Here is a 5,557-nt window from a genome sequence, read left to right on the forward strand (position 1 = left end):
GTCTGTGATATTTATTATGGCAGCCCTAGCAAACTAGTACAGAGCAGAAGAGTTACAGTATCAAAATAAAATATTTAGGAGGATGCATTTATAAGAATCCGGAAGTTTGAGAGTATAGGAACTGGACCGGACAGGACAGTTTGTCCTGTCAGCTCCTGAGGTCAGGGATGGCTCAGTTTCCTCTGAATCCTCAAAGCCTTCAGGTAGCACAGTACCTGAAATGGAATGTGTCCTCAAGAATTGTGTGGTGGGTCTGGGCACCGCACTTTGAGAACACATGATTCAAGGTGTTTGTAGGGAAGTGAGGGATAAAGGGCCAAGGATGCCTTGGAAATCTAGAACATAAATGCCGGGTACACGGCAGATGGTGAATTAACGTTTGTTGAATGGACCAACGAATCTAAAATTCTGTAACTATTTGCTTAACGAATGAGCGTGGTGGTGTGGAGAGGAAAAGGGGAGATTACATGATCTAGAGGGAGAAAGAGCACAACGCACTTTTTGGAAACAAAATCTGCTTTCAAGGTCTGGTTTTGCCCCTTATCAGCTGTGGATTTAGTTCCGCTGAGCCTCAGTTTCATCAGTAAGATGGGAATAATGATGTATAGATTTATGGCAATAAACTGGACTCAATGAAATTATGGGAATAAAATCTTCAATAGGGTTTTTGGAACATAGCGGTGAAGAAAACATGAAGACTCATCATAAAATCAGTTGGTGTATTTTGAGGGGAATATCTCAGGCGACATAAGTGGAAACGCAAATTTAAATTAAGACAGGTTAAGTGTAAACTACAGACGTGTTTGGGAGCTTTTCATTCATTCAACTACGATTTAGTGAGAGCCCGCTATCCCAACTAAGGAAACTGTGGACAGTAAATATTGCCTAATACATCTGAGGGGACGAAGATCCAGATCAATAGAAAATGAGGTCAGGCATAATTGTTCAGTACACTATGGCTTCCGAGTGTGAGGTTCTTCCGATGGGCTAAAAAGGAGCCTACGCGTGCCTATTGGAAAGAATCTTGGAGAACTAGCGACCCCGGGCGAAGAAAACTGAAGCCCCAAAATTACCCGCCTGCGGAAAGAAATTAGGAAATTCCTGTAGAATCTGCTCGTGCCCTGCATTTCGTCGCCCTCTTAGCGCAGTGGGCAGCGCGTCAGTCTCATAATCTGAAGGTCCTGAGTTCGAGCCTCAGAGAGGGCAGCTTTTGCAAGGAAAGCTTATTTTCCTGGTACCTGTTGTAGCTGTAATTCCCACTCCCTTTACAGCTGGGGCATAATTGCTTCTTTTCTAAAATATCAAGCAAGTGGAATTGCGTCGGGCCCAGAGCTTTCCCACAGTAGCTGTCTATGGGTGCTCGTTTGACACGCGCTCGCGGCTCCGCGCAGTGGCTGTTTCTGGCTGAGTCTGGAGACTCCGCCTGCAGTCCTGTGCTGGCTCCACCTTGGCAGGGGTGGAGCTCAGGAATGTTGAGTGGCCCCGAAAAACCAGGTGGAACATAAGACTTCTAGTCCGGAAAAAACTCCCGCACGCCTCAAATAGCCAATAGCGGGGTGGGGGCTGGGGATAGCAGAATTTGTAACCAGCTCACTTGGGAGGCAGCGGCCTGCAGGGTCCGCGTCCGCATTCTCCGGCTTTGCTCCTTTCTTCCCTCTGGGTGGGCAACCGTCGCTTCCCAGTTGATCACCTCAGAGCTGTACGCTTGGGTGCAGATGTCGAATACATTGATCTTCTTATTTTTATGTTTTTATTTTTATGGTACACAGACGACAGGGAATCACTGATCTGTTTTCCCCCAAATGGTTCCCTGGCGGGGGCTGGCAATATCTTTATATCTTTGACCGACATCCAACAGACTGTATGTGTGCGATGCGGGAAAACCGAGGAGCGACCAGGGGCGGGAACTCCGAGCAGGTGCTCAAAGACGAAGAAAATCTGTGCTGGGCTGGGGTGGTCACTTTCTTCTCAGAGATGCAGAGTGCTACACGGCGGGTGGGAGGGTTACAGGAGCCGAGGGAAGTTAATTTTATGACAAGAAGACCTCTCCGCTGCTTGGAACTGGGGATTCCACCTGGGAAACAAGGAAAGCCGATGACGCGAACCTAGAGAAGCTAAAAAGAGAAGCTAGAAGCGGGAACGAGAGAATTTGGGGGAACAGATCCGGGCTTGGAGAGGAAATTGCAAAGCGCCAGTCAGCCGAAGGAAGGTTCTGATACCCAGTGGAATTTATAGAAAATAAATTCAGAAAGAGAGAAAGAAGGAGAGTGGTGGGCAGTCTGTCCTCAACGAGGTGTTATATCCGCCTGCCAGGGATCCCATCATCACTGGTCCTGAATCTAACTGGCGTTTCATCTGTAACGCCAGTCCTGAACAATAGTCTCAGAAATCCTTCCAACTCATGTGCCACACACAGAACCCGAGACAGTTTTTTCTCCTTTGTTGTAGAGGCTCCTTGAGATAGAAATGAATATACAAAAATGTCTCAGCAGAAAGTACTGAAGAGCAATCCCACCCCATCCATTCTCAGAGCCTAAAATCAAGCTAGTCAGAGGAAGGGATTTACAGAGCAGGACTGCATTTTGGCTGGCCTTCACACCCTCTTCAAATTGAGCCCAAGCTCCACATTCTGAGGATGACACTCAGGACATGAGGGGGCCCTGAGAAAGGGCAGTTCTCTCCGCAAACTCAAAGTGATGCACACAGCCTGGAGGAAATGAGAAAATTATCGCAAGTCTTTCAGATTCACAAATGCCATGTTCCCTTAGTTTTAAGGCCACGAAGGTCGAGTAAGGACCCAAATAACTACCAAACATCTCAGAGAACGCTTTGGGCAAGAGTGCAGAGGCAATCAATTGCCTTGTTCCCGTTACAGTTCGTAGTTACTAATTTCACGAAAGAGAGCACGTCACACCTGGGGCAAGCCACAGCGGGAACTGCCAGATTAATTAGCACAGATATCCCAGAATGTTCTGCAGCTCTTGTATTTTAAGGAAGTTATGATTACGGACTGACTGTTGATGAGTCAACAGTTGAGGAGGAGGAGGTTTTGGGGCTGTCCATTCCAGGCTCCATGTTCACACCACGGCACCACCATTCCTAGGGTGTCTAGACATGTATAAGTGCAAAAACCATGTATATAGAGAAAATGATTTATGTATATGTCAGAGCACTTTCAAGTTTAAAAATTTCAAGAAGCACTTTTTTTTTTTTTTTTTTTTGAGAGTGCGGTGGTGCGATCTCGGTTCACTGTCACCTCCGCCTTCCAGGTTCAAGAGGTTCTCCTGCCTCAGCCTCCCGACTAACTGGGATTACAGACGAGCACTACCACGCCCAGCTAATTTTGTATTTTTAGTAGAGACAGGGTTTCCCGTGTTGGCCAGGCTGGTCTCAAACTCCTGGCCTCAAGTGATTCCCACCTCCCACCCCGCCACGCCCCCACCTCGGCTTCCCACCGAGCCTGGCCTAATAAGCACTTTTTTTAAGTTTTAAAATTTTAATGAAATATTTCAGACTTTAGATAGGAAAGGGAATGAGATAATTTTTTGTCAGTTTTTCCAGGTTGCTGAACAAAATAATTACCAGAAAGAAATCAATATTTAGCTGTAATTTTTGATGCTACAAGACCGGTCTGGAGACAGTGTTCAGGCAGTGTCTGGAGAGTATTGTTTAGGCTCCTGCTTCCTCACCCAGTCCCCTCCAACAACACTGTTGGTCCATTATGCTTCCCACTGTCCTTAGTCCATCTCATCCACGAATAGGCCATCAGCTCCCCCAGACCAGCAGCAGTGGGCTTTCCTTTGAAATCTGGAGGGTCTGGAGGGCTGCTCAAACTTCCCTTGACTTAGTTATCTCAGAGCATTGTGATGGAAAAGAAACATGCCATGCAAGTAGACTGCACTAGGTTGTGAACTGGAAGGAAGTTTGGAAAGGAGGGATACCCATTACACATTTCGCTTTCTTGAACTCCGCCGTGGAGATAAGGATGAAATCAACGCTTGAGAGAACTAGGAAATTTTAGGGCCATGTTTGTATGTGTGTTAAGTACTTGTTAACAAATTGGTAATAGATCACATATATGATCTAATACTAACTTTTTTTTCTGATTGTCACCCATACAAAAAAAAAATTTCTCTTAATGGCTGATTATAAATAATAAACTAAAATCTACAGATTTTTATGTTTTTTAAGACTCTTTTCATCCATAAAAGGTCCCTGGTCTTTCTTTTATTGATATTAGTTTTTAAAATTGATAGACATTATGTTTTAGAGAAGTTCTGGGTTTAAAGAAAAATTGATCAGAGTACATAGAATTTCCATAAACTCCATCACTCTCCCTCTCTTACAATTTCCCCTATTATTAACATCTTGCATCATTGTGGTGCATGTGCTACAATTGGTAAACCAATAATTATTAATACACCAATATTGGCACTAATGTGTGGTTCCGCTGCCATTCATAAATACATGTATATATAACTCATATATTTGTGTGTTGATACAGGAAATGATGCACAAAAATTAGAAAATAACATTGAAAGAATGAACATAAAAGTAAACATGAAGAGATTCTCAAATGCACAGTTTAGAAACGAATCAAAAGTATATCTTCAAGCTCCTTAGAATATAATGACATATTTCTAAGGATTCTGTAGAAACTGCTTTCTAATTTTAAATTATACCTTTAAATACCCAAGTTACAAAGCATTAGAAGAAATCAGTGCATTAAATATACGAAGTAAGAAAAAGAAGGAAAAAGAAAAAGAAAAAGAAGAAGAAGAAGATCAGCAGCCTGATAGAAAGCCAGAAAATAGAATGGTGAAGGAAACACAGGAATTAACTAGAAAATAGCAAAATCTGATTGGTCATTTAAAAAAAAAAAATGTAAAATTGTCAGTCAAATGTAAAAAATAAATAAATAAATAAATAAATAAATGGATATGGAGAAAGCACAAAGAAAAACCAAAATACATTAGTGAATGCTATTATTAAGATTTGAGAAATGTGGCAGAATGATGTTTTTAAGTATTGCTTTGTGTTTTATCTCCCTGTTTCCTTATACCACCCACCTCATCTGTTCAAGGTAGTAACTGTATTTTATAGAAGCTTAACTCTACACATGGGGATGAAGTGAGTTGAGCACAGTCTACACAGACTACATAGACTACATAGTGTTTTGGTACTCAGGAAGCTCCCAATCTAGGGGAGAGAAAAACAAACGAATAACTTAAAGACATACTTTCCGGAGGAGACGATATTTGTGAAGATATAGCAGGAACTGAGAGATCGTGTGGCATCACTTTTAGCTGTACTTGCCGAAAGACGGGAAATTTGCCTTGAGACCTGGGTACCTAGAAGTGCCAAACCTGAGGCAGGAGTGGAAAAGAAAGGAGGCTGGAAGCAGGGGCAACAAGACTCTTGTATGGGGAGCAGGGAAACACGGGCTCCAGGGAGGCGGCGGGTTCCTCTGATCTTCTCCCAGGTAAGAAGCACCGATGTCGTCACCAAGAGAAAGAACGTGGTATACAGACCAAGAGACATAAACCAGACAAGAAGC

At 43.3% G+C, this 5,557-nt stretch overlaps 1 non-coding gene across 1 annotated transcript; it reads left to right on the plus strand.

Moving 5' to 3' along the window:
* The first annotated feature begins 1,133 nt into the window (after positions 1 to 1,133).
* Positions 1,134 to 1,206, plus strand: TRNAM-CAU. Its single transcript has one exon. It is a non-coding gene; the product is annotated as a tRNA-Met (tRNA).
* Positions 1,207 to 5,557: the final 4,351 nt, after the last annotated feature.

The sequence above is a fragment of the Theropithecus gelada genome, chromosome 4, assembly GCF_003255815.1.
Source record: "Theropithecus gelada isolate Dixy chromosome 4, Tgel_1.0, whole genome shotgun sequence".
In the NCBI taxonomy this organism is placed as follows: Eukaryota; Metazoa; Chordata; class Mammalia; order Primates; family Cercopithecidae; genus Theropithecus; species Theropithecus gelada.